The following is a 22,820-nucleotide window of genomic DNA, read 5'->3' as shown; positions in this document are numbered from 1 at the left end:
AGATACCAAGAGAATGAAGAAAATTTGATAATAGGAGTAAATTAGAAAGTTGCTTAAAATTTTATGCTCTAGTTGAATCATGAAAGAAAAAAAATAGGGCTCAGTGTCCCTTTGTCATAGGAAAATGAAACAGACATGAAATACAACATTTTTCTTTTCTGATTAACAATTTTTAACAACTTTCCAATTGATGCTGTTATTTAACTTGCTCAGTTCTCTGTATCCTTTGTTGAAAAGTGTACCTAGGTAGGCTCAGGAGCTGGTAACTAACTGCTGATTTATGGCTGCACATATAAGCTCCTTATCATTGGCTTACTGGTTTGTTTAGCTAGCTCCCAGTAGTGCACTGCTGTTCCTTTATCAAAGGATACTAAGAGAATGATGCAAAATGGCTAATAGAAGTAAATTTGAAAGTTATTTAAAAATGAATGCTCTATCTGAATCATAAAATACAAAAAAATGTGGTTTCATGTCCCTTTACAGAAAAATCTAATTACGGCAAGTATTAGCCTTATTCCAGGCAATAATATATTTATAAATATATGTAATTAAATATTGCCTGTGTGCAAAGTTTCACTGATTTGATAGTCATTTTGAACAAAAATAAAACCAACTTTTTACTTTATTGTAAATACAAAGCCCATTATATATTGTCATTTTTGATCATATTTAAAGGAACACGAAATTTAAAAAAAAAAAAAAAAAAAACGTTATGCATGTGGAAAGCAGTAATTAATCATATTGACAATAGTTTTGACATAAAAATCAAAGGGCATGCTAGTTCAAATAATGCTTAGAACATTTCATTATTGCAATAATTAACTTTGTGTTTATTTCCTAAAAAAGGTTAAACACATAGCTAACAAGCCACTTAAAGGGACAGTATACACAAAAATTGTTATTGTTTAAAAAGATAGATAATGCCTTTTCTACCCATTCCCCAGCTTTGCACAACCAATATTGTTATATTAATATAATTTATCACATTTAAACCTCTAAATTTCTGCCTGTTTCAAAGGCTCTATTGACAGCCTCTTAATCACATGCTTTTGTATTTGCTTTTCACAACAGGATACTGCTAGTTCATGTGGGCCATATAGATAACAATGTGTTCATGCCCGGAAAGTTATTTAAGATTTAGCACAACACAGTACTAAATGCCAATAGATAAATAAATAGTCAATAGATAATAAATAGTCACAGTCATGTGATCAGGGGTCTGTCAGAAGATGCTTAGAAACAAGGTGATCACAGAGGTAAAAAGTATATTAATATAACTGTGTTGGTTGTACTAAACTGGGGAATGGTTAATAAAGGGATTATCTATCCTTTAAAACAATAACAATTATATTGTAGACTGTCCCTTTAAGAGTTAGCTCAACACGGTTCTAAATGCAAGTCAATAGATAATAAATAAAGTCATGTGATCAGGAGCTGTCAGAAGATTCTTAGATACAAGGTAATCACAGAGGTAAAAAGTATATTAATATAACTGTTAGATATGCAAAACTGGGGAATGGGTAATAAAGGTATTATCTATTTTTTTTTTTTTTTTTAAACAATAAAAATTCTATTGTAGACTGTCCCTTTAAGAGTTGCAATACGTTTAGATGTCAATCGCTGTGTCCTGCACAATAGACCATCTTGTTTTTGAACTAGTATGCCCTTTTAAGTTAATCTGTTTAAATGGCTTTTGAAACTAACATGGAATGCATGTTTGTTCATAACTAAACCCTAGGTATATGTTGTTCACTGGTTGATATGAACAGCTCCCACAGTGATATCATTTTGGACACACCTCCATACGCATGAACAAAAATGAAAATGCATGTTTTAGAACTGCAACAACAAAAACAAAATTTGTTTTTAAATACTTTGTTTTAGGTGCAACAACAGAAATAGAAATAACTTTAAATGGATAGGAATCCCCCAAATTTTCTTTCATGATTTGGATAGAACATACAATTTTTTAAACTTTCCAATTATCAAATCTGCTTTATTCTCTTGTTATCCTTTGCTAAATGAACAGTAATACACTACTGGCAGATAGTCGAACACATCTAGTTAGCCAATCACAAGAGACAAATGTGAGCATGCGCCAATCAGCAGCTAGCTCCCACTACTGTAGGATATGTGCATATTCTTTTTTTAAACGGGATACCAAGAGAATGAAGCACATTTGAAAATAATAATTCTCTTTTTATCGTTTGCTGAAGGAACAGCAATGCAATACTGGCATCTAGCTGAGCACATCTAGTTAGCCAACAAGAGATTGCAAGAGAACAAAGCAAATTTGAAAATAAAAGTTAATTTAGAAGTGTCTTAAAATAACATGCTCTATCTGAATAATGCAAGTTTAATTTTGTTTTTCCTATCCCTTTAATGTGCATTTAATAATTGCATTTAATAGCCAACCTTTAATTATTAGTTCCTAAAAGTCTAGTTTTTATAAAAAAAACTGATTTAATTAATAAAATTATCAAATGAAATAGCCTTCTGGTATTCAGAGCTTTTCTTCCTTCTATTTTGTGCCTGGAGACTAACATTGACAGATAGGAAATCATTTCTTAATTTACTTGAAATACTATCATTTTGTTACCAAAAATAAAATAAAAATGTTTTTATTAAACACTTTAAATAACATAGTACTGGGCCAAAAATAAGTTGTTTTCTAAAAATATAACAGTTGTTACAGATCAATTCACTTTATTTTATGGAATTTGCTTTTGACTGTATCTTCTTTTCATTTTTTGTAATCCTTTTATTTATAGTGTTTTCTTCTTAGATGTAGTTTCTTCAAGTTGTTTGTATTACTCTTTTGAAGACAATCTTGACTGACCTGTAAATAAGCATATATATGTATATATATTACTGTATAATTATATTAAAATTACACATACGTTTATGTTTACTTGCAGATCACATAGGAACAACAATATAAAATGGTTAAAGGAAGACAGTATACAAGAAGATATCATTTATACAAAGTGTCTAGGGTAAAAACAAAGCATTAAGCCACATTACATACAAGGACTGGCTCATAAAGGAGAGCATCGGAATATTAGAAGAACAGCTTGGTGGGCAAATTTCATTAATAGGTCTCTCCAGCCTTGCCAGCTTCAATTACTTTGCACTTTCATACATTGGCCCCTTTTCCAGTCTGTTAGAAGACTCACTTTTGTTCTCAGATTCAAAGACATTCAAATCCAACATTAAAGGAACATGAAACCCCACAGTTTTCTTTTGTGGTTCAGATAGAGCGTGCAATTTTAAACAACTTTACAATTTCCTTCTATTACATAACTTGTTTTGTTCACTTGTTATCTTTTGTTGAAAAGCAAGCATAGGTGAGCTCAGAAACATAAGTTCACTGCTGCTGCTGATTGGTAGCTACACATAAATGCCTCTGACCAGCCCCCCCCCCCATGTGTTCATCTAGATCCCAGTAGTGCATTGATGCTCCTTGAGCAAAGGATTTCAAGAGAAAGAAGCAAATTTAACAATAGGAGTACATTGAAAATCTGTTTAAAATTGTATTGTGGGTTTCATGTCCCTTTAAAATCAGTTTTCACTTGTTTTTCTGATGGTTTCTTATACATCTTATGTTTTAGTGCATCTTCAGATCATCATTTTAAAATATGATACATGTTTAGACACAATAAATATCATTAGTTTGAATGTTTGTGCATCTTTGCAATTAATTGTTTGGATATTTTAAAAATGTTAATTAAAAAAATAACAAAAAACAGAATTTATGCTTACCTGATAAATTACTTTCTCCAACGGTGTGTCCGGTCCACGGCGTCATCCTTACTTGTGGGATATTCTCTTCCCCAACAGGAAATGGCAAAGAGTCCCAGCAAAACTGGTCACATGATCCCTCCTAGGCTCCGCCCACCCCAGTCATTCGACCGACGGACAGGAGGAAATATATATAGGAGAAACCATATGATACCGTGGTGACTGTAGTTAGAGAAAATAATTCATCAGACCTGATTAAAAAAACCAGGGCGGGCCGTGGACCGGACACACCGTTGGAGAAAGTAATTTATCAGGTAAGCATAAATTCTGTTTTCTCCAACATTGGTGTGTCCGGTCCACGGCGTCATCCTTACTTGTGGGAACCAATACCAAAGCTTTAGGACACGGATGAAGGGAGGGAGCAAATCAGGTCACCTAAACGGAAGGCACCACAGCTTGCAAAACCTTTCTCCCAAAAATAGCCTCCAAAGAAGCAAAAGTATCAAATTTGTAAAATTTGGCAAAAGTGTGCAGTGAAGACCAAGTCGCTGCCTTACATATCTGGTCAACAGAAGCCTCGTTCTTGAAGGCCCATGTGGAAGCCACAGCCCTAGTGGAGTGAGCTGTGATTCTTTCAGGAGGCTGCCGCCCGGCAGTCTCATAAGCCAATCGGATAATGCTTTTAAGCCAAAAGGAAAGAGAGGTAGAAGTCGCTTTTTGACCTCTCCTTTTACCAGAATAAACAACAAACAAGGAAGATGTTTGTCTGAAATCTTTAGTAGCCTCTAAATAGAACTTTAGAGCACGGACAACGTCCAAATTGTGTAACAAACGTTCCTTCTTTGAAACTGGATTCGGACACAAAGAAGGTACAACTATCTCCTGGTTAATATTTTTGTTAGAAACAACTTTAGGAAGAAAACCAGGCTTAGTACGCAAAACCACCTTATCTGCATGGAACACCAGATAAGGAGGAGAACACTGCAGAGCAGATAACTCTGAAACTCTTCTAGCAGAAGAAATTGCAACCAAAAACAAAACTTTCCAAGATAGTAACTTAATATCTATGGAATGTAAGGGTTCAAACGGAACCCCTTGAAGAACTGAAAGAACTAGATTTAGACTCCAGGGAGGAGTCAAAGGTCTGTAAACAGGCTTGATCCTAACCAGAGCCTGAACAAATGCTTGAACATCTGGCACAGCTGCCAGTCTTTTGTGTAGTAAGACAGATAAAGCAGAGATCTGTCCCTTTAGAGAACTTGCAGATAATCCTTTCTCCAAACCTTCTTGAAGAAAGGAGAGAATCTTAGGAATTTTTATCTTATTCCATGGGAATCCTTTGGATTCACACCAACAGATATATTTTTTCCATATTTTATGGTAAATTTTTCTAGTTACAGGTTTTCTGGCCTGAACCAGAGTATCTATCACCGAATCTGAAAACCCACGCTTTGATAGAATCAAGCGTTCAATCTCCAAGCCGTCAGTTGGAGGGAGACCAGATTTGGGTGTTTGAATGGACCTTGAACAAGAAGGTCCTGTCTCAAAGGTAGCTTCCATGGTGGAGCCGATGACATATTCACCAGGTCTGCATACCAAGTCCTGCGTGACCACGCAGGAGCTATCAAGATCACCGAGGCCCTCTCCTGATTGATCCTGGCTACCAGCCTGGGAATGAGAGGAAACGGTGGGAATTCGTAAGCTAGGTTGAAAGTCCAAGGTGCTACTAGTGCGTCTACTAGAGTCGCCTTGGGATCCCTGGATCTGGACCCGTAGCAAGGAACCTTGAAGTTCTGACGAGACGCCATCAGATCCATGTCTGGAATGCCCCATAATTGAGTTATTTGGGCAAAGATTTCCGGATGGAGTTCCCACTCCCCCGGATGAAATGTCTGACGACTCAGAAAATCCGCTTCCCAATTTTCCACTCCTGGGATGTGGATCGCAGACAAGTGGCAGGAGTGATCCTCCCATTGAATTATTTTGGTCACTTCTTTCATCGCCAGGGAACTCTTTGTTCCCCCTTGATGATTGATATAAGCAACAGTCGTCATGTTGTCTGATTGGAACCTTATGAATTTGGCCTTTGCTAGTTGAGGCCAAGCTCTGAGAGCATTGAATATCGCTCTCAGTTCCAGAATGTTTATCGGGAGAAGAGACTCTTCCCGAGACCATAGACCCTGAGCTTTCAGGGATTCCCAGACCGCACCCCAGCCCACTAGACTGGCGTCGGTCGTGACAATGACCCACTCTGGCCTGCGGAAGCTCATTCCCTGGGACAGATGGTCCAGGGTCAGCCACCAACGGAGTGAATCTCTGGTCTTTTGATCTACTTGAATCATTGGAGACAAGTCTGTATAATCCCCATTCCACTGTTTGAGCATGCACAGTTGTAATGGTCTTAGATGAATTCGTGCAAAAGGAACTATGTCCATTTTTGCAACCATCAATCCTATTACTTCCATGCACTGCACTATGGAAGGACGAGAAACAGAATGAAGCACTTGACAAGAGCTTTGAAGTTTTGATTTTCTGACCTCTGTCAGAAAAATCCTCATTTCTAAGGAATCTATTATTGTTCCCAAGAAGGGAACTCTTGTAGACGGGGACAGAGAACTCTTTTCTTTGTTCACCTTCCATCCGTGAGATGTGAGAAAGGCTAGAACGATGTCCGTATGAGCCTTTGCCTTTGACAGGGACGACGCTTGTATTAGAATGTCGTCCAAGTAAGGTACTACTGCAATGCCCCTTGGTCTTAGAACCGCTAGAAGGGACCCTAGCACCTTTGTGAAAATCCTTGGAGCAGTGGCTAATCCGAATGGAAGAGCCACAAACTGGTAATGTTTGTCCAGAAAAGCGAACCTTAGGAACTGATGATGTTCCTTGTGGATAGGGATATGTAGGTACGCATCCTTTAGATCCACGGTAGTCATAAATTGACTTTCCTGGATGGTGGGTAGAATCGTTCGAATAGTTTCCATTTTGAACGAAGGTACCCTGAGAAATTTGTTTAGGATCTTCAAATCCAAAATTGGTCTGAACGTTCCCTCTTTTTTGGGAACTACGAACAGATTGGAATAAAATCCCATTCCTTGTTCCTTTATTGGAACTGGGTGTATCACTCCCATCTTTAACAGGTCTTCTACACAATGTAAGAATGCCTGTCTCTTTATTTGGTTTGAGGATAAGTGAGACTTGTGGAACCTTCCCCTTGGGGGTAGTTCCTTGAATTCCAGGAGATAACCTTGAGAAACTATTTCTAGCGCCCAAGGATCCTGAACATCTCTTGCCCAAGCCTGAGCAAAGAGAGAGAGTCTGCCCCCCACCAGATCCGGTCCCGGATCGGGGGCTACTCCTTCATGCTGTCTTGTTAGCAGTGGCAGGCTTCTTGGCCTGCTTACCCTTGTTCCAGCCTTGCAATGGTTTCCAGGCTGGTTTGGGTTGTGAGGCATTACCCTCTTGCTTAGAGGATGCAGAATTAGAGGCTGGTCCATTTCTGCGAAAGGGACGAAAATAAGACTTATTCTTAGCCTTAAAAGACCTATCCTGTGGAAGGGCGTGGCCCTTTCCCCCAGTGATGTCTGAAATAATCTCTTTCAAATCAGGTCCAAATAAAGTTTTACCTTTGAAAGGAATGTTAAGTAATTTTGTCTTGGATGACACCTCCGCTGACCAAGACTTTAGCCAAAGCGCTCTGCGCACCACAATAGCAAACCCTGAATTTTTCGCCGCTAATTTTGCTAATTGCAAAGCGGCATCTAAAATAAAAGAGTTAGCCAATTTAAGTGCGTGAACTCTGTCCATAACCTCCTCATATGGAGTTTCTCTACTGAGCGACTTTTCTAGTTCCTCGAACCAGAACCACGCTGCCGTAGTGACAGGAACAATGCATGAAATTGGTTGTAGAAGGTAGCCTTGCTGTACAAAAATCTTTTTAAGCAAACCTTCCAATTTTTTATCCATAGGATCTTTGAAAGCACAACTATCTTCGATAGGAATAGTAGTGCGTTTGTTTAGAGTAGAAACTGCCCCCTCGACCTTGGGGACTGTCTGCCATAAGTCCTTTCTGGGGTCGACCATAGGAAATAATTTCTTAAATATAGGGGGAGGAACAAAAGGTATGCCGGGCTTTTCCCACTCTTTATTTACTATGTCCTCCACCGGCTTGGGTATAGGAAAAGCGTCGGGGGGCACCGGAACCTCTAGGAACCTGTCCATCTTGCATAATTTCTCTGGAATGACCAAATTGTCACAATCATCCAGAGTAGATAACACCTCCTTAAGCAGTGCGCGGAGATGTTCTAATTTAAATTTAAATGTCACAACATCAGGTTCAGCTTGATGAGAAATTTTTCCTGAATCTGAAATTTCTCCCTCAGACAAAACCTCCCTCATGGCCCCTTCAGATTGGTGTGAGGGTATGACAGAACAATTATCATCAGCGTCCTCTTGCTCTTCAGTGTTTAAAACAGAGCAATCGCGCTTTCTCTGATAAGTAGGCATTTTGGATAAAAGATTTGCTATGGAGTTATCCATTACAGCCGTTAATTGTTGCATGGTAATAAGTATTGGCGCACTAGATGTACTAGGGGCCTCCTGCATGGGCAAAACTGGTGTAGACACAGTAGGAGATGATGTAGTATCATGTTTACTCCCCTCATTTGAGCAATCATCTTGGGCAATATCATTATTTGTGGCAGTACTGTCCTTACTTTGTTTGGACGCTATGGCACAATTATCACATAAATTTAAATGGGGAGACACATTTGCTTTCATACATATAGAACATAGCTTATCTGAAGGTACAGACATGTTAAACAGGCTTAAACTTGTCAATAATGCACAAAAAACGTTTTAAAATAAAACCGTTACTGTCACTTTAAATTTCAAACAGAAAACACTTTATTACTGAATATGTGAAAAAGTATGAAGGAATTGTGGGTTTCATGTCCCTTTAAAATCAGTTTTCACTTGTTTTTCTGATGGTTTCTTATACATCTTATGTTTTAGTGCATCTTCAGATCATCATTTTAAAATATGATACATGTTTAGACACAATAAATATCATTAATTTGAATGTTTGTGCATCTTTGCAATTAATTGTTTGGATATTTTAAAAATGTTAATTAAAAAAATAACAAAAAACAGAATTTATGCTTACCTGATAAATTACTTTCTCCAACGGTGTGTCCGGTCCACGGCGTCATCCTTACTTGTGGGATATTCTCTTCCCCAACAGGAAATGGCAAAGAGTCCCAGCAAAGCTGGTCACATGATCCCTCCTAGGCTCCGCCCACCCCAGTCATTCGACCGACGGACAGGAGGAAATATATATAGGAGAAACCATATGATACCGTGGTGACTGTAGTTAGAGAAAATAATTCATCAGACCTGATTAAAAAAACCAGGGCGGGCCGTGGACCGGACACACCGTTGGAGAAAGTAATTTATCAGGTAAGCATAATTTCTTTTTTCTCCAACATTGGTGTGTCCGGTCCACGGCGTCATCCTTACTTGTGGGAACCAATACCAAAGCTTTAGGACACGGATGAAGGGAGGGAGCAAATCAGGTCACCTAAACGGAAGGCACCACAGCTTGCAAAACCTTTCTCCCAAAAATAGCCTCCAAAGAAGCAAAAGTATCAAATTTGTAAAATTTGGCAAAAGTGTGCAGTGAAGACCAAGTCGCTGCCTTACATATCTGGTCAACAGAAGCCTCGTTCTTGAAGGCCCATGTGGAAGCCACAGCCCTAGTGGAGTGAGCTGTGATTCTTTCAGGAGGCTGCCGTCCGGCAGTCTCATAAGCCAATCGGATAATGCTTTTAAGCCAAAAGGCAAGAGAGGTAGAAGTCGCTTTTTGACCTCTCCTTTTACCAGAATAAACAACAAACAAGGAAGATGTTTGTCTGAAATCTTTAGTAGCCTCTAAATAGAACTTTAGAGCACGGACAACGTCCAAATTGTGTAACAAACGTTCCTTCTTTGAAACTGGATTCGGACACAAAGAAGGTACAACTATCTCCTGGTTAATATTTTTGTTAGAAACAACTTTAGGAAGAAAACCAGGCTTAGTACGCAAAACCACCTTATCTGCATGGAACACCAGATAAGGAGGAGAACACTGCAGAGCAGATAACTCTGAAACTCTTCTAGCAGAAGAAATTGCAACCAAAAACAAAACTTTCCAAGATAGTAACTTAATATCTATGGAATGTAAGGGTTCAAACGGAACCCCTTGAAGAACTGAAAGAACTAGATTTAGACTCCAGGGAGGAGTCAAAGGTCTGTAAACAGGCTTGATCCTAACCAGAGCCTGAACAAATGCTTGAACATCTGGCACAGCTGCCAGTCTTTTGTGTAGTAAGACAGATAAAGCAGAGATCTGTCCCTTTAGAGAACTTGCAGATAATCCTTTCTCCAAACCTTCTTGAAGAAAGGAGAGAATCTTAGGAATTTTTATCTTATTCCATGGGAATCCTTTGGATTCACACCAACAGATATATTTTTTCCATATTTTATGGTAAATTTTTCTAGTTACAGGTTTTCTGGCCTGAACCAGAGTATCTATCACCGAATCTGAAAACCCACGCTTTGATAGAATCAAGCGTTCAATCTCCAAGCCGTCAGTTGGAGGGAGACCAGATTTGGGTGTTCGAATGGACCTTGAACAAGAAGGTCCTGTCTCAAAGGTAGCTTCCATGGTGGAGCCGATGACATATTCACCAGGTCTGCATACCAAGTCCTGCGTGACCACGCAGGAGCTATCAAGATCACCGAGGCCCTCTCCTGATTGATCCTGGCTACCAGCCTGGGAATGAGAGGAAACGGTGGGAATACGTAAGCTAGGTTGAAAGTCCAAGGTGCTACTAGTGCGTCTACTAGAGTCGCCTTGGGATCCCTGGATCTGGACCCGTAGCAAGGAACCTTGAAGTTCTGACGAGACGCCATCAGATCCATGTCTGGAATGCCCCATAATTGAGTTATTTGGGCAAAGATTTCCGGATGGAGTTCCCACTCCCCCGGATGAAATGTCTGACGACTCAGAAAATCCGCTTCCCAATTTTCCACTCCTGGGATGTGGATCGCAGACAAGTGGCAGGAGTGATCCTCCCATTGAATTATTTTGGTCACTTCTTTCATCGCCAGGGAACTCTTTGTTCCCCCTTGATGATTGATATAAGCAACAGTCGTCATGTTGTCTGATTGGAACCTTATGAATTTGGCCTTTGCTAGTTGAGGCCAAGCTCTGAGAGCATTGAATATCGCTCTCAGTTCCAGAATGTTTATCGGGAGAAGAGACTCTTCCCGAGACCATAGACCCTGAGCTTTCAGGGATTCCCAGACCGCACCCCAGCCCACTAGACTGGCGTCGGTCGTGACAATGACCCACTCTGGCCTGCGGAAGCTCATTCCCTGGGACAGATGGTCCAGGGTCAGCCACCAACGGAGTGAATCTCTGGTCTTTTGATCTACTTGAATCATTGGAGACAAGTCTGTATAATCCCCATTCCACTGTTTGAGCATGCACAGTTGTAATGGTCTTAGATGAATTCGTGCAAAAGGAACTATGTCCATTGTTGCAACCATCAATCCTATTACTTCCATGCACTGCACTATGGAAGGACGAGAAACAGAATGAAGCACTTGACAAGAGCTTTGAAGTTTTGATTTTCTGACCTCTGTCAGAAAAATCCTCATTTCTAAGGAATCTATTATTGTTCCCAAGAAGGGAACTCTTGTAGACGGGGACAGAGAACTCTTTTCTTTGTTCACCTTCCATCCGTGAGATGTGAGAAAGGCTAGAACGATGTCCGTATGAGCCTTTGCCTTTGACAGGGACGACGCTTGTATTAGAATGTCATCCAAGTAAGGTACTACTGCAATGCCCCTTGGTCTTAGAACCGCTAGAAGAGACCCTAGCACCTTTGTGAAAATCCTTGGAGCAGTGGCTAATCCGAATGGAAGAGCCACAAACTGGTAATGTTTGTCCAGAAAAGCGAACCTTAGGAACTGATGATGTTCCTTGTGGATAGGGATATGTAGGTACGCATCCTTTAGATCCACGGTAGTCATAAATTGACTTTCCTGGATGGTGGGTAGAATCGTTCGAATAGTTTCCATTTTGAACGAAGGTACCCTGAGAAATTTGTTTAGGATCTTCAAATCCAAAATTGGTCTGAACGTTCCCTCTTTTTTGGGAACTACGAACAGATTGGAATAAAATCCCATTCCTTGTTCCTTTATTGGAACTGGGTGTATCACTCCCATCTTTAAAAGGTCTTCTACACAATGTAAGAATGCCTGTCTCTTTATTTGGTTTGAGGATAAGTGAGACTTGTGGAACCTTCCCCTTGGGGGTAGTTCCTTGAATTCCAGGAGATAACCTTGAGAAACTATTTCTAGCGCCCAAGGATCCTGAACATCTCTTGCCCAAGCCTGAGCAAAGAGAGAGAGTCTGCCCCCCACCAGATCCGGTCCCGGATCGGGGGCTACTCCTTCATGCTGTCTTGTTAGCAGTGGCAGGCTTCTTGGCCTGCTTACCCTTGTTCCAGCCTTGCATTGGTTTCCAGGCTGGTTTGGGTTGTGAGGCATTACCCTCTTGCTTAGAGGATGCAGAATTAGAGGCTGGTCCATTTCTGCGAAAGGGACGAAAATAAGACTTATTCTTAGCCTTAAAAGACCTATCCTGTGGAAGGGCGTGGCCCTTTCCCCCAGTGATGTCTGAAATAATCTCTTTCAAATCAGGTCCAAATAAAGTTTTACCTTTGAAAGGAATGTTAAGTAATTTTGTCTTGGATGACACATCCGCTGACCAAGACTTTAGCCAAAGCGCTCTGCGCACCACAATAGCAAACCCTGAATTTTTCGCCGCTAATTTTGCTAATTGCAAAGCGGCATCTAAAATAAAAGAGTTAGCCAATTTAAGTGCGTGAACTCTGTCCATAACCTCCTCATATGGAGTTTCTCTACTGAGCGACTTTTCTAGTTCCTCGAACCAGAACCATGCTGCCGTAGTGACAGGAACAATGCATGAAATTGGTTGTAGAAGGTAGCCTTGCTGTACAAAAATCTTTAAGCAAACCTTCCAATTTTTTATCCATAGGATCTTTGAAAGCACAACTATCTTCGATAGGAATAGTAGTGCGTTTGTTTAGAGTAGAAACTGCCCCCTCGACCTTGGGGACTGTCTGCCATAAGTCCTTTCTGGGGTCGACCATAGGAAATAATTTCTTAAATATAGGGGAAGGAACAAAAGGTATGCCGGGCTTTTCCCACTCTTTATTTACTATGTCCGCCACCCGCTTGGGTATAGGAAAAGCGTCGGGGGGCACCGGAACCTCTAGGAACCTGTCCATCTTGCATAATTTCTCTGGAATGACCAAATTGTCACAATCATCCAGAGTAGATAACACCTCCTTAAGCAGTGCGCGGAGATGTTCTAATTTAAATTTAAATGTCACAACATCAGGTTCAGCTTGATGAGAAATTTTTCCTGAATCTGAAATTTCTCCCTCAGACAAAACCTCCCTCATGGCCCCTTCAGATTGGTGTGAGGGTATGACAGAACAATTATCATCAGCGTCCTCTTGCTCTTCAGTGTTTAAAACAGAGCAATCGCGCTTTCTCTGATAAGTAGGCATTTTGGATAAAAGATTTGCTATGGAGTTATCCATTACAGCCGTTAATTGTTGCATGGTAATAAGTATTGGCGCACTAGATGTACTAGGGGCCTTCTGCATGGGCAAAACTGGTGTAGACACAGTAGGAGATGATGTAGTATCATGTTTACTCCCCTCATTTGAGCAATCATCTTGGGCAATATCATTATTTGTGGCAGTACTGTCCTTACTTTGTTTGGACGCTATGGCACAATTATCACATAAATTTAAATGGGGAGACACATTTGCTTTCATACATATAGAACATAGCTTATCTGAAGGTACAGACATGTTAAACAGGCTTAAACTTGTCAATAATGCACAAAAAACGTTTTAAAATAAAACCGTTACTGTCACTTTAAATTTCAAACAGAAAACACTTTATTACTGAATATGTGAAAAAGTATGAAGGAATTGTTCAAAAATCACCAAATTTTCACCACAGTGTCTTAAAGCCTTAAAAGTATTGCACACCAAATTTCAGAGCTTTAACCCTTAAAATAACGGAACCGGAGCCGTTTTTCAATTTAACCCCTATACAGTCCCAGATACAGTCTTTGCTAAGACCCAACCAAGCCCTGAGGGGAATACGATACCAAATGACGCCTTCTAAAAGCTTTTTCAGAGATTCTTAGATCCTCACACATGCATCTGCATGCCCTGCTCTCAAAAAACAACTGCGCATTAATGGCGCGAAAATGAGGCTCAGTCTATGACTAGAAAGGCCCCCTGACTGAAAAAGGTGTCCAATACAGTGCCTGCCGTTTTATAAACGTTCCCCAAGATTATAAATGTCAATTGTTAGCCTAAATTTGAATAATATGCACAAATAAAGCAAACGATTTAGCCCATAAAAATGTCTACCAGTTTTTTAGCCCATAATAAGCCCTTTATTCTGTTTGTTTTTGACTAAGAAAATGGCTTACCGGTCCCCATGAGGGGAAATGACAGCCTTCCAGCATTACACAGTCTTGTTAGAAATATGGCTAGTCATACCTTAAGCAGAAGAGTCTGCTAACTGTTTCCCCCAACTGAAGTTACTTCATCTCAACAGTCCTATGTGGAAACAGCAATCGATTTTAGTTACTGTCTGCTAAAATCATCTTCCTCTTACAAACAGAAATCTTCATCCTTTTCTGTTTCAGAGTAAATAGTACATACCAGCACTATTTTAAAATAACAAACACTTGATAGAAGAATAAAAACTACATTTAAACACCAAAAAAACTCTTAACCATCTCCTTGGAGATGTTGCCTGTACAACGGCAAAGAGAATGACTGGGGTGGGCAGAGCCTAGGAGGGATCATGTGACCAGCTTTGCTGGGACTCTTTGCCATTTCCTGTTGGGGAAGAGAATATCCCACAAGTAAGGATGACGCCGTGGACCGGACACACAAATGTTGGAGAAATTATATACAAATGGCAATTGAATGTAATGTATTGATATACATAGGTTAAGTGAAAACAAATGCGTTTAAACACATAAAGCAGTTGTCATGTGTATTGAAGCATTCACCTAGGAGACAAATAACATTTCAGACAATGTTAAAGGTAATTGACAGTATATCAAAAGATTATATATATATATATATGTATATATATATATATATATATATATATATATATATATATAAATATAAAGATCATTTCTTTCATGTAATTGGCAAGAGTCCATGAGCTAGTGACGTATGGGATATACATTCCTACCAGGAGGGGCAAAGTTTCCAAAACCTCAAAATGCCTATAAATACACCCCCCACCACACCCACAAATCAGTTTTACAAACTTTGCCTCCTATGGAGGTGGTGAAGTAAGTTTGTGCTAGATTTCTACGTTGATATGCGCTTCTCAGCATGCTGAAGCCCGGTTCCTCTCAGAGTGCAGTGAATGACAGAGGGATGTGAAGGGAGTATTACCTATTGAATGCAATGGTCATCCTAACGGGGATCTATTTCATAGGTTCTCTGTTATCGGTCGTAGAGATTCATCTCCTACCTCCCTTTTCAGATCGACGATATATTCTTATATATACCATTACCTCTGCTGATTCTCGTTTCAGTACTGGTTTGGCTATCTACTTTATGTAGATGAGTGTCTTTTGGTAAGTATGTTTTCCTTTATTAAGACACTCTCAGCTATGGTTTGGCACTTTAAATGTAAAGTTCTAAATATAATGTTTGTACTTATATTTGCCATGATTCAGGTTTATCAGTATATTTCCTTTTTGCAGACTGTCAGTTTCATTTTGGGAAATGCATAAAAAAAAAAAAAAAAAAAAAGAAACTTTTTCTTACCTGATATTTTCAAATTGACTTTCTTTCTAAATTGCGGGCTGTTAGGCTCGCGTGTACGCAAAATGCTATTATTTATTGCGTCATTCTTGGCTCGAGACTTTTTTGGCGCGAGAATTACATTTGTTGACGTATTTTCGTAATTTCGGGCATCTTAGTTGGCGCCGAGAATTTTCACGTAGTTGCATCATCTATGACGCTCGTGTTTGTTGCAGACGTTTTTTGCGCCAAAAATATTGTTTTCAGTTGTGGGCGTCATACTTGGCGCCAGACTTTTGACATTATTTAAGTCTTCATGTATTTTTGCTTCTGGTTTCCAGAGGCTTATTCTGTTTGCATCTTTTCCCATTCCTGAAACTGTTATATAAGGAAATTGATCATTTTGCTTTATATGTTATTTTTTCTCTTACATATTGCAAGATGTCTCAATCTGATCCTGTTTCAGAATCCACTATTGGAATCCTGCTGCCTGATGTTGGTTCTACCAAAGCTAAGTGCATTTGTTGTAAACTTGTGGTAACTATACCTTCGGCTGTAATTTGTGATAGTTGTCATGACAAACTTTTACATGCAGACAATATTTCCATTAGTAGTTATCCATTACCTGTTGTTATTCCTTCAACATCAAATGCTCAGGATATTCCTGTTAATGTGAGAGAATTTGTTTCTATTTCTATTCAGAAGGCTTTGTCTGTCATACCACCTTCTAATAAACGTAAAAGGTCTTTTAAAAATTGATGAATTTTTAAATGACCGACAACATTCTGATTTATCTATCTCTGATGAGGATCTATCTGGTTCAGAAGATTCTGCCTCAGATGACACTGACAAATCTTCATACTTATTTAAAATGGAGTATATTCGTTCCTTATTGAAAGAGGTGTTGATTCCATTAGATATGGAGGGGACTAGTCCTCTTGATATTAAAACTAGTAAACGTTTAAATTCAGTTTTTAAACCTCATGAAGTTATTCCAGAGGTTTTTCCAGTTCCTGATGCTATTTCAGATGTAATTTCTAGGGAATGGAATAGACTGGGTACCTCTTTTACTCCTTCTTCAAGGTTTAAGAAGCTGTACCCTTTGCCGTCTGATAGATTGGAGTTTTGGGAAAAGATCCCCAAAGTTGATGGGGCCATCTCTACTCTTGCTAAACGTACTACTATTCCTACGGCAGATAGTACTTCTTTTAAAGATCCTTTAGATAGGAAACTTGAATCTTATCTAAGGAAGGCTTATTTATGTCCAGGTCATCTTCATAGGCCTGCTATTTCTATGGCTGATGTTGCAGCTGCTTCAACTTTTTGGTTGGAAACCCTAGCGCAACAAGTATCAGATCATAATGTGTATAGCATTAAGTTAATTCAACATGCTAATAATTTCATTTGTTATGCCATTTTTGATATCATCAGAATTGATGTCAGATATATGTCTTTAGCTATATTAGCTAGAAGAGCTTTATGGCTTAAATCTTGGAATTCTGATATGACTTCTAAATCAACGTTGCTATCTCTCACTTTCCAAAGTAATAAATTATTTGGTTTTCAGTTGGATTCAATTATTTAAACTGTCACTGGGGGAAGGGAGCTTTTTTGCCTCAGGATAAATAATCTAAGGGTAAATTTAAGGCTGCTAACCGTTTTCATTCCTTTCGACAAAATAAGGAACAGAAACCTGATCCTTACCCTAAGGGAACGGTTTCCAATTGGAAGCCTTCTTCAGTCTGAAATAAATCTAAGCCATTTAAAAGATCTAAATCAGCCCCCAAGTCCGCATGAAGGTGCGGCCCTCATTCCAGCTCAGCTGGTAGGGGGCAGACTAAAATTCTTCAAGGATGTTTGGATCAATTCAATCCAAAATCATTGGACTCAGAACATTATTTCTCAAGGGTACAGAATAGGTTTCAAAGTAAGACCGCCTGTGAGAAGTTTCTTTCTCTCACGCATTCCAGTGAACCCAGAAAAGGCTCAGGCTTTCCTGAAGTGTGTTTCAGACCTGGAGGTATCTGGGGTAATTGTGCCAGTTCCTGTTCAGGAATGGGGTCTGGGGTTTTATTCAAATCTGTTCATTGTCCCAAAGAAGGAGAATTCTTTCAGACCAGTTCTGGATCTAAAAATTTTGAATCGTTATGTAAGAATACCAACATTCAAAATGGTGACTATAAGGACTATTCTGACTTTTGTTCAGCAAGGGCATTATATGTCCACAATAGACTTATAGGATGCATATCTTCATATTCCGATTCATCCAGATCACCATCAGTTCCTGAGATTCTCTTTTCTAGACAAGCATTACCAATTTGTTGCTCTTCCTTTTGGCCTAGCGACAGCTCCAAGGATCTTTTCAAAGGTTCTCGGTGCCCTACTCTCTGTAATCAGAGAGCAGGGTATTGTGGTGTTTCCTTATTTGGACGATATCATGGTACTTGCTCAGTCTTTACGTTCTGCAGAATCTCACACGAATCAACTAGTGTTGTTTCTTCAAAAACATGGTTGGAGGATCAATTTACCAAAAAGATCTTTGACTCCTCAGACAAGGGTAACCTTTTTAGGTTTCCAAATAGATTCAGTATCCATGACTTTGTCTCTAACAGACAAGAGATCTCTGAAATTGGTTGAAGCTTGTCGGAACCTTCAGTTTCAATCATTCCCTTCAGTAGCTATGTGCATAGAGGTTTTAGGTCTCATGACTGCAGCATCGGACGCGATCCCCTTTGCTCATTTTAACATGAGACCTCTTCAGCTTTGTATGCAGGGATTATACAAGGATATCACAATTAATATCCTTAAATCCCAATGTTCGACTATCTCTGACTTGGTGGTTAGATCACCATCGTTTAGTTCAAGGGGCCTCTTTTGTTCGTCCAACCTGGACTGTGATCACAACAGATGCGAGTCTTTCAGGTTGGGGAGCTGTCTGGGGATCTCTGACAGTGCAGGGGTTTTTAAATCTCAAGAGGCGAGATTACCAATCAATATTTTGGAACTCCGTGCGATTTTCAGAGCTCTTCAGTTTTGGCCTCTTCTGAAGAGAGAACCGTTTATTTGTTTTCAGACAGACATTGTCACAACCGTGGCTTATGTCAATCATCAAGGTGGGACTCACAGTCCTCAAGCTATGAAAGAAGTATCTCAGATACTTGCTTGGGCGGAATCCAGCTCCTGTCTAATTTCTGCGGTCCATATCCCAGGTATAGACAATTGGGAAGCGGATTATCTCAGTCGCAAGACTTTACATCCGGGAGAGTGGTCTCTTCACCCAGATGTGTTTTTTCAGATTGTTCAGATGTGGGGGCTTCCAGAAATAGATCTGATGGCTTCTCATCTAAACAGGAAACTTCCCAGGTATCTGTCCAGGTCCAGGGATCCTCAGGCGGAAGCAGTGGATGCATTGACACTTCCTTGGAGTTATCAACCTGCTTATATCTTTCTGCCTCTAGTTCTTCTTCCAAGAGTGATTTCCAAAATCATAATGGAGCGTTCGTTTGTACTGCTGGTGGCTCCAGCATGGCCACACAGGTTTTGGTATGCGGATCTTGTTCGGATGTCCAGTTGCCAACCTTGGCCACTTCCGTTAAGGCCAGACTTTCTATCTCAAGTTCCATTTTTCCATCAGGATCTCAAATCATTAAATTTGAAGGTATGGAAATTGAACGCTTAGTGCTTAGTCATAGAGGTTTCTCTGACTCAGTGATTAATACTATGTTGCAGGCTTGTAAATCTGTGTTTAGAAAGATTTATTACCGAGTTTGGAAGACTTACATTTCATGGTGTTCTTCTCATAAATTCTCTTGGCATTCTTTTAGAATTCCTAGAATTTTACAGTTTCTTCAGGATGGTTTAGATAAGGGTTTGACTGCAAGTTCCTTGAAAGGACAAATCGCTGGTCTTTCTGTTCTGTTTCACAGAAAAATTGCTAATTTTCCTGATATTCATTGTTTTGTACAGGCTTTGGTTCGTATCAAGCCTGTCATTAAGTCAATCTCTCCTCCTTGGAGTCTTAATTTGGTTTTGAAAGCTTTACAGGCTCCTCCATTTGAGCCTATGCATTCTCTGGACATTAAATTACTTTCTTGGAAAGTATTGTTCCTTTTGGACATCTCTTCTGCTAGAAGAGTTTCTGAATTATCTGCTCTTTCTTGTGAGTCTCCTTTTCTGGTTTTTCATCAGGATAAGGCGGTCTTGCGGACTTCATTTAAATTTTTACCTAAAGTTGTGAATTCCAACAACATTAATAGAGAAATTGTTGTCCCTTCATTGTGTCCTAATCCTAAGAATTCTCTGGAGAGATCTTTACATTCTTTGGTAAGAGCTTTGAAATATTATATTGAAGCTACTAAAGATTTCAGAAAGACTTCTAGTCTATTTGTTATCTTTTCTGGTTCTAGGAAAGGTCAGAAGGCTTCTGCCATTTCTTTGGCATCTTGGTTAAAGCTTTTGATTTATCATGCTTATTTGGAGTCGGGTAAATCCCCGCCTCAGAGGATTACGGCTCATTCTACTAGGTCAGTTTCTACTTCCTGGGCTTTTAGGAATGAAGCTTCTGTTGATCAGATTTGCAAAGCAGCAACTTGATCTTCTTTGCATACTTTTACTAAATTCTACCATTTTGATGTTTTTTTCTTCTTCAGAAGCAGTTTTTGGTAGAAAAGTACTTCAGGCAGCTGTTTCAGTTTGATTCTTCTGCTTATGATTTCAGTTTTTTTCATTATAAGATTAAAACTTTTGATTTGGGTTGTGGATTAATTTTTCATCAGAATTAGCTGTCTTTATTTTTTCTCTCCCTCTCTAGTGACTCTTGCGTGGAGTGCCACATCTTGGGTATTTGCTATCCCATACGTCACTAGCTCATGGACTCTTGCCAATTACATGAAAGAAAACATAATTTATGTAAGAATTTACCTGATAAATTAATTTCTTTCATATTAGCAAGAGTCCATGAGACCCACCCTTTTTATGGTGGTTATGATTTTATCACCCCACTGCTCGGCTATTCGTTAAACTGAATTGTGGGTGTGGTGGGGGTGTATTTATAGGCATTTTGAGGTTTGGGAAACTTTGCCCCTCCTGGTAGGAATGTATATCCCCATACGTCACTAGCTCATGGATTCTTGCCAATATGAAAGAAATTAATTTATCAGGTAAATTCTTACATAAATTATGTTTTTTCTCTACTCAGTCTTTCTGTTGCCTTTGACAACACTGACCACCATTTTCTCCCCTAAACACTCTAATCCTTTACATCCAATGAATCCATTTTATTGTTCTCTTCCTATCTTTCCTACCATATATTCAGCATATCCTCTGCAGATATATTACTCTCTGTTGGGGTGCCACAAAGCTCTCTTAAGGTTCCCTTCACTTTTCAGTCACACATTATCCCTAGACTCCGCAATTAAGTTCTGTTGGTTTAAGTATAATTGGTTGACAGATAACACCCAGATCCACCTCACTGAACCAGAACTTTCCTTTTTTGCTCAGATGTCATCAGCTATTTATTCAATACTCATGTTAAAGCCGGTGTACATGAGCCAGAATGTTTAAGTAATTAAATATATCTATCCCTATCCCTCTATCCCTATCCCTCTATCTCTATCCCTCTATCTTTATCCCTCTATCCCTATCCATCTATCCCTCTATCCCTATCCCCCTATCCCTCTATCTCTATCCCTCTATCCCTATTCCTCTATTTCTATCCCTCTATCCCTATCCATCTATCCTTCTATCCCTATCCCCCTATCCATCTATCTCTATCCGTATGTCTCTATTCCAATCTCTCTATCCTCATCCCTCTATCCCTATCCCTCTATCTCTATCCATCTATCTATATCCACCTACCCCTATCCCTCTATCTCTATCCCTATCCCTCTTTTCTATCCTACTATCTCTATCCCTCTATCTCTTTATTTTTTTACAGTGTAGTATCCCCCTAACCCTCTAACCTCCCTGATCCCCCCCCCCTCAAACAGCTCTCTAACCCTCCCCCCCTTACCTGTCAGTACCTATAAACCCATTTAAAAAATAATTAAAACAAATATTTTTTCTGTAGTGTAGTGGTCCCCCCCCTTTGTGAACCAAGTCCTTCATGGCCACGAAAGAGCTATTAGGATCACTGGTGCCTGCTCCTGCTTGATGCGAGCCACCACTCGAAGAAGATAGGCCAATGTAGGAAAAAGATATATGAGATTGAACCTCCATGAAACCACTAATGCGTCTACCAACTCAGTTTGAGGATACCCCGATCTCGACCCTTATCCGGGTAGCTTGGTATTGAGACGAGAAGCCATGAGGTCTATCTCTGGAACCCCCCATCTGAGAGTTATCTCTGAGAACACCTCGGGGTGGAGAGCCCACTCCCCCGGGTGAAAGTATTGTCTGCTGAGGAAGTACGCTTCCCACTTGTCCACCCCCGGGATGTGAATGGTGGAAAGAAGACAGTTGTGAGATTCCCGCCCATTGAAGGATTCAAGACACCTATATCATTGCAAGGGAACTTTTTGTTCCTCCCTGGTGGTTGATGTAAGCCACCAAGGTTATATTATTGCCTGATTGGAATCTTATATACCGGGCAGAACAGAGCAGGGGCCATGCCCTTAGAGCATTGTAAATTGCCCGAAGTTTCAAGATATTGATTGGAAGAGCTGATTCTTCTCTGCACCATGTCCCCTGCGCCCTCTTGGGACCCCAGACTGTGCCCCAGCCTGAAAATCTTGCGTCCATAGGCACAATCTCCCAGGATGGTCTCAAAAAGCATGTGCCTAGGGCCAAGTGATCTTAACAGAGCCACCAAGAGAGAGATTATCTCGTCAGATTGTCCAGAAGAATCTGTTAAAACAGGTTTGTGTGATCTCCGTTCCACTGCCTCAACATGCATAGTTGTAGAGGTCTGAGATGGAATCAAGCAAAAGGAATAATGTCCATGGAGGACACCATGAGACCAATAACCTTCATGCACTGAGCCAACAAAGGATTTATCATGGTCTGAAGGGATAGACATGCTGCCACCAGCTTGGGGCATCTCTGATCTGTCAGAAAGATCTTTATAGATACAGAGTCTATGATAGTTCAGAGAAAAACAACCCTGGTACTGGGAAACAGAATAATCTTTTCTAGATTTATATTCCATCCGTG

At 39.8% G+C, this 22,820-nt stretch overlaps 1 protein-coding gene across 1 annotated transcript in view; it reads right to left on the bottom strand.

The window, feature by feature from the left end:
• Positions 1–2,605: 2,605 nt before the first annotated feature.
• Positions 2,606–22,820, bottom strand: part of PKHD1L1 (PKHD1 like 1) — a 224,355-nt gene continuing 204,140 nt past the window's right edge. The window contains exon 79 of the mRNA XM_053715928.1: positions 2,606–2,839. The gene's annotated coding sequence lies outside the window, so the exon portion shown is untranslated. The remainder of the gene's footprint in view (positions 2,840–22,820) is intronic.

This window comes from Bombina bombina, chromosome 5 (assembly GCF_027579735.1).
Source record: "Bombina bombina isolate aBomBom1 chromosome 5, aBomBom1.pri, whole genome shotgun sequence".
In the NCBI taxonomy this organism is placed as follows: Eukaryota; Metazoa; Chordata; class Amphibia; order Anura; family Bombinatoridae; genus Bombina; species Bombina bombina.
Note: the sequence above shows the minus strand (reverse complement) of the source record. Positions and strands in the feature narration are given on the sequence as shown.